This window comes from Sphaerodactylus townsendi, linkage group LG10 (assembly GCF_021028975.2).
Source record: "Sphaerodactylus townsendi isolate TG3544 linkage group LG10, MPM_Stown_v2.3, whole genome shotgun sequence".
NCBI lineage: Eukaryota > Metazoa > Chordata > Lepidosauria > Squamata > Sphaerodactylidae > Sphaerodactylus > Sphaerodactylus townsendi.
Genome location: NC_059434.1, coordinates 62,386,063 through 62,397,442, shown reverse-complemented (window position 1 = coordinate 62,397,442; position 11,380 = coordinate 62,386,063). Strand labels below are relative to the sequence as shown.

The 11,380-nt window shown below is 38.4% G+C and overlaps 1 long non-coding RNA gene across 1 annotated transcript; it reads left to right on the top strand.

Annotated features, from left to right (window-relative positions):
- The first annotated feature begins 1,816 nt into the window (after positions 1 to 1,816).
- Positions 1,817 to 9,712, top strand: LOC125440099. The gene is made up of 3 exons (XR_007245635.1): positions 1,817 to 1,917; positions 7,392 to 7,455; positions 9,608 to 9,712. It is a non-coding gene; the product is annotated as an uncharacterized LOC125440099 (long non-coding RNA).
- Positions 9,713 to 11,380: the final 1,668 nt, after the last annotated feature.

Here is an 11,380-nt window from a genome sequence, read left to right as displayed (position 1 = left end):
TGGGACATAAAGACAAATTCCATGGATTTGAGCCAAAGAAATAATTTCAAATCAATCAACTTTAATTGGGTTGTTTAAAATTGGAAAGATAGAATTGCACACATGCAATGTCAATTGATTGCAATGTGACTTATAAGCAGGTAACATTCTCAGCCAAGCTATTTTGGGCCAGATAATCACTTGATCTTAATGGGGGCTTTTTCTCAAATAGGAGTGTGGCTTAGTGTTTGGCAATAGCTTAGAGTTTGGAGCCCTGTCACTCCGGCTCTGGGGTTTTATTTTCCCCACACCGAATATTTACCAAAGATATACTGTAAAAATTCAGCTGAAACTGAATTGGTGCATGAAAAACTGGTTGTTTCCTGAGACAGTTTCATCTCTAACAAACAAAGCATAAAGTGGGTATGGATAACTTACAATAAATCATGAGGTATCAAATCCTCACTTTACTAGAGTCTCACTGGCCACTCTCTTTAAGCAAGATAATAATATTAACCTTAAAAATATTACTAAGATGATACTCACGATGCATTTTGAGCAAAAATGTGATATACATGCTAAGTATGATTATGATTATGATTAAATCCATATCTATAGTCTGGGAGGATAATTCAGCACAGATGAGTTTTGTTAGTATGGTATCTTGACTGGTGGTATAAAGAGTTAATTTACATCTGACTCTCTCTGGCTTCATCGGTTCCATAAGTAAAACAAATAGTAAGCATTATTTGCCAAACTTGAAGGCACCTTTAAGCTGCATTGATTTCAATGGAAGAGCAAAACTCTGCCTGAATCAGTGATTAATAACAGCAACAACAAAATTATAGAGCAAATTTTAGTGTTGATGCAGTCAAAATCTTACAAAGCTGGGATACTTTTTACAGATGAAAAAGGTAGGTAATATATTTAGCAAACTCCTCTTTGGGCATAACACTTTCACTTAACAGCACCTCCTTTCTTCAGAAACACTCAGGAACAGATGCTGCCCAGCGACAGATTGCAGAACTTGTGGCTTGAATTGCGGGGCAACATTTCAGGTGTTAAGGGACTCTGCCTTTGACCCTCCCCACCTCCCCACCAGCCCCTGGTACATCCCAGGAGTCATTCTTACTTCTGTCTGTGAGAAATATGGGATTTGTTTCCCTTATTTTTAAAGAAGAGCAAGACGATGCTTGCAAAGTGATTCCCCGCTTGCTGCCAAGCATATGCTTTCTCCCCGTCAAAGCTGTTTGCTCTTGAAGTCAGTGGGAGGAATGTGATGGGGGTGTGTTGGAGAAGAATTTGGTAGACAGCTATTTCTGTGAGGTAGAAGGGCATAAGCTAAAGCAAAAGGGTGTTGTTGTTTTTTTAAAAAAGAGATTATTGTGATTCCTGGAGACTTAGCTTATGCATATGGTTTTATTGACTACTAGACTGTTGTAGGTTTTTAATGACTGGTATTTTCATAGTGTTGGATGTTAAATGTTGCTGCTTAGAACATTTATGTGGACAGCATAGACCTATACATATTTTAAATTAGTAAGCACTGTGGAACCAAAAGCCAAATTTTGCAAATAAGGAGAATTGTTGCAGCAGTGAGCTATAAACTTAAATGCCTGAAAACGAGTTGCAGCGGAGGAAAGGTTGTAGGAACTGATTTGCAACATATTCTACATTCTTCTCCATCTTCTACTCTTGAAAGGTACCTATTATTGTTGTGGGGTTGTTTTTCCTCATTTGGCAACATCCATGTAGAGGATGCATTACTGATTAACATGAACATGCCTGAGAACTGAAATAATCTTTTATTACTCTTGTCTTGGCACCCTACCTTCAGAAGACTTGACATCACCCAGAGAGGAGGTCTTTTTCTGATAAGGCCCTGCGTTTGGTTTTTTCTCTCCCTAGAAACTCTCATGGAACTATCATTATCATCAGGTAGGTGACAGGCTAATTCTATCCTGTTTACTTTTGAAAATAATTAATGTTGTAGATTTTTAAATAACACTGATAGGAATCAGATTTGCATTGTAGACTGAAGTTCTTTTTAATTGGATGTTTTTAATTACCCGGAGTAAGGATTGTGACTTTTACATTAATACTGAAGGTGTTTTTTTTAAGTGGGATGTAATTTTTTTTTTCTTTTGAAAGAAATCCAGCAGCTGAAACGAACCTCTGCTCCATGGGGCTTACAGCTGAAATGCCTCTGATAAGGGACTCATTCAAAGGAAGTAAGAAGAGCCATTTCTCATTCCTCCCATTCCCCGGCTTTTACATTTTTTTCCGTGGCTCCATGTAAATGTAAATGTTCAGGAAACCTTATTATTTGACTGCTGCTTGATTCACTCTAACCCTTCTGCTAATCAGGGTAGTGCCACAAGTTGCAGCAAGTCTGATGGAGTCCGTCTAAAGATCTTCCCCCTTTGTTTTTTGCCAAGTCAGATATGCTCACACTCCCAAACCCAAACTCTTGGCGACATGGGAGTGATTCAAGTAGCCTCTTTAACAGTAGCTGATTTGTATGCAAAAGCGACTGTGAAGGGAACTCTTCAGCAAACCTGAATCTCATATATAATGCATAGCAGCTAATAAATCATAGACAAATCAGGTGGCTTAGGGCCAACAATACCCAACCAGTAATGGAAAGGGGGGGAAAGATTTATAGAGCGGCAGAGTCTGTCTGGATTTTGCTTTAGAGAGGTTTGTGCAATGGGCTGGGAGACCAGCCTGCGGTTTCCAGTTGGACATCTGTGTCATGCTGACTCATTCCATCCTTTCCCCTTTGGTGCCCCTCTACTTACCCCCACTATGTGCAGCCACTTTTCCATCAGACATCATCTTCGGTGACCTCCCATTGCTCTCTTCTCTCGTTCCTCTTTCCCAGCACATACGGCAAAAGGGTCAGGACAGTCCTACAGGAATGTCTGGCGGCAACATTTTTAAGTTGAGAAGCAAAATGCACATTGTTGCCACAGAGGGAAACAATACCAAATAAACAAGGATGTTTTTTTTAAAGTTCTTTTATTTTTTGCATTTCCTTGAAATGAGTTTCTATATTTAAGCCACCTTGTTCAAATTAATTGAAAGGTTCTAGACCCAAACCTGTGCGCTCCTTGTAGCACAGACTCAATTGTTAGTTTTTATTTCCTTTTAAACCAAAAAAAAGTTGAGAAATTTACCTAGGTCTTATTGTAAACGTGAGAGCTGAATCTTGTAGGTCTCATAAGCAGACCTCCCAAAAGAGGACGTCAGAAGACTTTTTATGTGGATTAAAGAAGAGAAATTTGAACTGATTCTATCTGTAATCCAGTATTTTCAGCACAAAAGACTTCAAAATGTGCCAGTTTAGAATCTCGCATCTTCCACAAATCTATTTAACGTCCATGTTAAATAGTATTTGTATAGGTTAAAACCTGATGTTGATATTTTACCACTAACACAAATTCATCTAGAAAATGAGAAGCAATTGGTTGTCTCCAATGCGTTTGCTCTATTCAAATGATTCAACACAATGCCCTGTTATTTTATGTTATCTTGCTGATTTAGTTCCTGGCCCTGCAGTGGTCTTGCAAACACTGCAGGAAAATTACACAGATCATATAGGATAGCTTTAAGGAATACTATGCATACTAATAGAATATCCTGGAACACTAAATGCTCAGGCTTCAGTTCTTCTTAAATGGCAGTTAGCCCTTCTAAATATTCAAAGACCTATCCTGAATAAATGTGTATAAGACTGAACTAAGTGCTATTATTGTTTTTTAGTTCTTATATTCCTGCTCTATATTATTAGCTAATAAGCTATTTCCTTCTTGCTTTTATTTTCATTAAATACCAATAAGATCTGAGATCTGAGTAATTTCACATTTATATCAATACCTATGCATACTGTGGAAGGCCATGCACCATTTTCATTTAACAGGAATAAAATCTGGATGTCTGTTTCCATCAAAATGAGTGAAATACAAAAGTCCTTAAATTCCCCCAGATTAAGCTTCATATATTTTCTAAGGGCCCTTTTCATATTTCTATTGCCACAAATGAAATATAATAATAATACTTGGTATTTATATACAGTGTCCAAGACAGTATTACCTTTGCCACCTTTTACAAAAATGCACATAAAGCACCTGTTCCCTTATACAGCTGTCAACACAAGTGATTACAATGTAACTTTTCCCCTCTAAGTGAGCATGCTTTGGAATGGGATTGCTTCAGGGTAGTGTGAGGAACAAGGCTGTATTCTTGACGCACAACCCAATTAAGCCGAAGTACTTAGACTTAAGGCCGTTTGGCTCAACTTAATCCAAGCGCTTTGTCTTAACTGGAAAGTGGATCGAGAAGTAAATATGATTAGTTTAGAAGGGTTCCTGCAGATTAAAAACAAACCTATTTATGTAATAGCAGATGTCCAAAGAGTAAATATTTTGAGGAGAGATTCTTTCCCCCAGATGTGAGGTTTTTCTGTTGCTTGGTTGAGTTTGTGCCTAACAAAGATCACCTGCCTATGTCAACATATTGCTTCAAGTGAGAACAAAGTATATAAAATATTTTGGGGTGTTCCTCTCTCCCAAGGCATTATTCTAAACAAATTATCAAAATTTACACAGTTTATAACACATTTTTTAAAAATGGTAATTTTATGTGAAGACTTCAAGCCTGATCCCCAAAACCAATTGTTTTCCTGAACCCACACACTTAGAAAAGAAGACAAGGACACAACAGCCTTGAAAGCTGCGTGCACATCGTCCCTGCAGAAAGATATTAGCCCACAGTTGTCAACAAAAACAAATGCTGTCGCATAACACACTTTAAAAATTGAAGTAGTCACCTTTACAACATGCTTTCTTACATTTTCACCTTACTATTCCCCCACAAAATGAAGTATAGTATACTGAAACAATGCAATTCTGTGTAGAGATACTCCTTTCTAAACCCATGGAGTTAGATTGCAGTATCTTGGCATAGGATTGCACTGTGAATCTCTTGCTATCAGTAGAGGTAATTAAACACTGTTTCTCTACTCCTTTACTTGGAAGTAAATCACGGTGATTGCAACGGGACTTGCCATTCTTAGTACATTTAGGAAGCCGAGTAGAATTTCTGGGTCACTAGATGGCAGCACTTGCTTGCTAAATGGTTTCGCCTCTGGTCTATTTTGTTTTTTCATCCGGCTTTCATCTGCTGTTTACAGCAGAGATGGAGGCAGCAGAACTTGCTGAACGACAGGTAAGAAAAGGAGGCACTTTAATTTGAAATGGTTTTGAAATAACAATTTACCCTCATTGTGTATGCTCCTAGGTATCTTCAAAATGAGGACATCTAAATTGTGTCAAATTTATTTTATTTAGAGACCTTGCCGCCTTCTATCTTAATATTTCACTCATCTGCAATTCTTCACAGTCTGTTTCCATGCAAATCAACTTGAAGTTGTGTATAGCTATTGTACAGTAACCACTTCTTTTTTAAAAAGTCACACAAAATGTCAGAATAGAACTCCAAGAGGAAAAAAAGAGAAAAGAATATGCAGTTGAATCAGCGTTGAGTTTCTACTGATGTCATGGGTTAATAATGATTTGGTTCTTGCACAGGGGTCTACCTTTACCTTTAAAGACTGGAGTTAAAATTTTAATGCTCTAGGAAAAGTAATGACAAGCACTTGTCAGTTCTGAAATCAGAAGGGCACAAAAACACCGTTGGGGAAAAACATACGTTATACCTTGCTCTCCTAGTTCCAGCTACCAATAAACTGTGTGTGGAGAGTTTTGTTTTCAAATTTGTGAATGATTCTAGATTGGTTCTGGTGGGTTTTCCGGGCTGTGTGGCTGTGGTCTGGTGGACTTTGTTCCTAACGTTTAGCCTGCATCTGTGGCTGGCATCTTCAGAGGTGTATCACAGAGGGGAGTCTGTTTCACACTGTGTGAAAGGAAATCAAGGGAATCACAGATCAAATAGGGAAACTGATGAAAAAGCATTACCTACAGACCATCTTCAAACTCACCAGGAAAATCCAGCAAATGCTACGCTCAGCAAAGGACAAGAGAGACCCCCTCACTTCTGCAGGAGTATATCGCATACCCTGTAGCTGTGGAAAGTTCTACATAGGAACCACAAAACGCAGCATTCAGACCCGTATTAAGGAACATGAAAGACACTGTCGGCTTAACCATCCTGAAAAATCTGCAGTTGCAGAACATGTATTAAACAAAACTGGACATAATATTTTATTTGAGAGCACTGAAATTCTGGACAATTCAGAAGCTTACTATGTCAGACTGCACAGGGAGGCCATTGAAATTCACAAACACCAGGACAACTTCAATAAGAAAGAAGAGATGTGAAAGATTAGCAAAGCCTGGCTCCCAGTACTTAAAAAATGGATTGATAACCCCACCCGCAATGCAATACAATGCACTCAAGCACACCTTTACATAGCAAGTTCCACCCAAACACTTAATGATTGGTTCCCCACCCTGGGACATGGACAATATACCACTCTAAACTTTCCCTTCTCACTTAGACACAGTGTGAAACAGACTTTTCTCTGTGATACAACTCTGAAGATGCCAGCTACAGATGCAGGTGAAACGTTAGGAACAAAATTCACCAGACCATGGCCACACAGCCCGGAAAACCCACCAGAACCAGTTGAATTGGCCGTGAAAGCCTTCGACAATACAATGATTATAGATGTTCATAAGATTTTACTGACCAACTGTGCTAAGTAAGTAGGTAAACTGGGTTCCATCACAAGACAGCCTTTATAGTTATCTAACACAGTCTCAGTTAAATGGTAGTTTATACATTATAAAATTATGTTTTACATTTCATTTATTTTGCCAAAATGCATAGGGTCCTGTATTGGTCATTTATAATGTTTGTGTCATCAACCATGTCTGAGCCCTGTGCAACAGGCCTTGTGTTTTACCAAACCTTTTTGTGTACAGCATATAATAAATATAATTATTTTGTTATATATTTTGCAGTTATTAGCTCAATCTTTGAGGCTCCCTGTAATTTTCTGGTTGAGTTCTCTCTTTCCCCCCTTTTTGTTTGTATCTTTGCAGGGGCTCCAGAAGAATTACACTCATGAGCAAGCAAATCAAATTCTTTAGAAGCAAAAGGGAAGTTTGCTTAAGGCCACAGTTTTACTGATTGATGTTTGGAGCAGCTAGGTGATGTCTACTCATTCATGAGTTTTCCCCTTTAAGAACCACACTATAAATAGGATTATTGGTAAAAATCCTAACCTTATCAATACTACTGGTACAAAATTCTTAATTATACAGGCCGATTCAGACATGTTCTTCTGTGTATAAAAATCAGTTTCTGTCCTGTCAGGTATTTCTGCAAACAGCTGCATTAACTAGGCAATATGCAGAAAATAAAATATGACATGTTCCTGCTTTCAGGATTACAGCCTGCAAGACAAGATATAGAAGACAAAAAGAACAAGCTGTGATTGGAAATGTCAAGGTAAAAAGCTATGGGACTCTGGAAGTGGTTTGGTAGAAAACTATTAACTTCTGCAACCACAAATCACTGATGAGGGAAAGAGAAGATGGTACAGACACCATTTTTAAAAACTCATTTGTAACTCGCTGGATCATACTCCTTCATTAGTTAGCAGACATTAGCAATCAAATCTGAATTAGTTGAGGATTGCTAGCACATTGCAAAAGCATCAGGCTAGATTCGGTTACTTTGAAGGAACTCCATTTTGGCTCTTGAAAACCATGTGTGAGTGAGGAACAGGAGCTCACATTCCCCTCTGCCACGGTCCCAAACAGGATCAGCCCAACAAATAGCACAACATTCCTCTCTCATTTGCATTTTCTTTATGTTAACCTTGCAATAAAGACAATATTAAAAATGAATATTAAAAAAAGAATAAAATTCCTAGAATGGAAGTCAATTAAAGTTTAACTCAATAGTCCCATAGATCTTTCTTGAGAGCCATTATTTGTATATTTGCAGATGAGATCGGAATGCTGGTGTTGCAGAATGACCATGATTGGTGATAATTAAATAATGGCAGTATAATATTATTTCATCTGTATCTAGCAAGTTATACCTGCAGTATTCTCTGTGGTGGGTGAAAACCATGCTTGTGTTTTGTGTTCCTGAAAGAGACTGAGGACTCTATACTGTAGATACAGAGAGAAACCCATATTTCTGTAAAATGAGATGTGATCTTGACAGTGCCATGTTAACAGCCAGTGATTTAGATCTGTTAATACACAAAACCATGGTTTAATAAAACAAGCTCAATTCAGCTTAGTCAACTAACTATGGTTTGCTAGGGCCCATCAAACCAGAATCTGAAGGTAATTTATTAAGAACAGTTAGTTCTTAAGAACACAGCCATTTAAATACATTTCTCTAATACTACCTAAAACCTCATTGCTTAAAAATGTAGCATGAGCAACATACTGCTTTCAATATTAAATTTCAAGCAGAAGTGTTAGAGAAATGTATTTAAATACTTTCATAAATAAATGCTCTTCATGTTGATGTTAAAAAATAGCCAAGAAAATGTTATTCCAGAATTCATGGTTCCTCAGTAGCATTTCGCAAGGAACAGTCTGTTGGCAGACTCTAAGGATGTACAGTCTGTGCCGTGTCTAGGTCTGTAGTTTGCCTTTGTAGCTACAAGCCAGAATATTCCACTGTCAATCATTTTGAAGCAAAGATACTGTTTTACGACTTATTCCAGTAAAAGAGGTATAACATGGATATAAAAAAATGAGGATGCATTAAATAATTGGGTATAATATCTATTCTAGCACAATTTTTATTCACCCCAAACTTGCACTGAAGACTTGAGTCACATAATCCATATTCTGGTAGTCACAGGGCACCCAGAAAGATGATCCATGAGAATTCCATGTGTATGATCAGTTATCTCAGATTAATGGTTGCCATGCCTGAGATAGATCTTCTTCACGAGTCTTTGGATTGAGTCATAAGTCCAAGTCTTCCATTGGATGTGGGAAATAGTGCGATTGACATCTGTTCTTTATTCTCATTTTTTGTAGAATGTCAGACATCACTTAGGAGTAAAACAGCCAACTAATATCAATAACAAAAAATGGCCTATTATTGATTTTCTGGGCTTTGTGGCTGTGGTCTGGTAGTTTTTGCTACTAATATTTTGCCATCATCTATAGTTGGTATCTTAAGAGACATGATACAAGTCACCATGATATGCCTCTGATAATCCCAGCCATAGATGCTGGTGAAACATTAGGAGCAAAAACTACCAGACCATAGCCACACAACCAGAAAACCCACAACCGACAGTTGATTCTGGCCATGAAAGCCTTTGGCAATATAACAGCAAATATTCTTTGAAATAAAAAAAATTAAATCTTGACAATAATTCAATTAACTGGATGGTACCACATAATGATTACAATTTGATTTATCAATGCAATACAAAAGAGACGGGGAGAGAAACATTCCTGAGGTAAAACAAGTACTAGTTTCAAGAGTGTATATTCTGTGCCCATTCTGTGAGTATCTGAACAGTCTGTTCAGAACTTACTGAATTGCAGGGGTTGCTGGGAATTATAGTCTTAAACTCAGTTTGGAAGACTGCAAAATTGTCCATTTCTGTCAACTGCAGCAAGAAGGAAGTCATGCTGGAAAGTACTGGGAATAGTCATTTACAAAGAAGATAGTTTCCCACCGCAGCCTGCTCTCTGTTTAAACTCCCTGCTTCTTTGAAAAGGTAAGTTTGGGGCAGCTTTTGGAGGGCATGGACATCTATCTGTAAATGTTATGAGATTTCTGTCAAGCACCAACAAGGATCCCCCACTTTCCATGGAATTGTTCTAACACTGTGAATTATTTCAGATCGAGCATGGCGAACACTTCCCTTTGTTATTGGGAAAACACAGCTGTGTAGCGGGTAATGCTTTTACCTTGGAATCTGCACTCCTCAGAAGCCAGCCCCACCAAGATTTGGAGCCATTCGCTATAGTTCCTGGGGTGGGTTATTTCCCCCAAGGGTGGAACACAAATGGAAAATGTTACTGCCAATCTGCATTTTCGTTGCCTTAACTGAACACCTCAAATTCAATCTAGTGTAGGTTTGCTCTTAAAAAAAATAGATACTTCTGAAGGTTGCCATACATATATAGTTTTTGCATCGAGTGCATTAGTCCTAAATAGTTTTAGAACTCCCTATTTGCTTTATTGTTTCATTGCTTTTCTATAGCCGCTTACAGAAGCTATTCACAAATAACTTGCAGTTCACATTTTCAAGTTATATTGTGTGATTCTACACAGGTTGTATGTGCGCATAATCATACCAAATATGACCAAGAGCACATAATGTTAGCATCTTGCAACAGTGAGCGCATGCACATTTGCACCCATGCACCAGGTTCCCTGTAGGCCTCAGCCTTTATTTGTATGCCAAGAAACAGCAACACTCACTGAAACAGCTGAGATTGCAATCCTTTAAAGCTTTACTTCAGAGTAATCTCATTGAAGTCAATGATTTGTAGACTGTAGTCTCCTCAACACTGTTATGTCACCTAGGAGGCCAGAAGAAATGGAAAGGATGGGGAAAAAAAACCTTTTGCCTTCAAACATCAATTTAATTTAAGCTGGCGCTTAGCACATTATGCAGTAATGATATATTGGAGAAAGCCAAGTATGAATAAAAGCTTAGTCAGGATAAAATGCAGAAGCTGCTTTGAAAATAATGACTTTTCTATATGTTTTCTACTATTTACAAAAATGTAAGACCAAGCAAGACTTTGGGTGAGATCCAGTATTGTTCTTGTAAATGCTTTTAAGCTGCATTTTGTGTCTGTCTGGCCCTTGAACATGTAAATTATTTTAGACTGCTGTGCCTATCTTAAGTCACAAGGTGCTGAATGCTTCTATAAAACCCAGTCCTTTTGGATAACAAAACTCTACCTACAACAAAACTCTACCTACAACAAAACCCTTCTGGAGGTCGGAGGGCAGCGTGGGCGGGGCTTCGACGGCCAGCAGGCCGACGACGGGGACAAGGTGAGTCGGACGGGGAAGGGGGAAGAGGCGGCTCCATGCGGAGGCCTCTCCAGAGGCCGTCCGCATGCTTGCATGCGAACGGCCTCCGCCTCCACGCCGGCAGAATTCTTGCCGGCGTGGAGGTGCCTCAACGGCCGTGCAGAGACAGCCTTGGGTTTAGGCAGATGGCCTCACAAAACATGAAAACTGGTCAAGTACATTTCAGTGCATTCATATTATACAGTTTTTGATATAGCTGGATTTTTGACACTATCGAGAGATGGGGATTTGAGAGAAATAATTTAATAATGAAAACATCCTAGAAAAAGCATTCATTTTTTCCCCATTCTTTATTATGCAATCGCAACCAAGTCAAGTGTTTCACTTATTATTT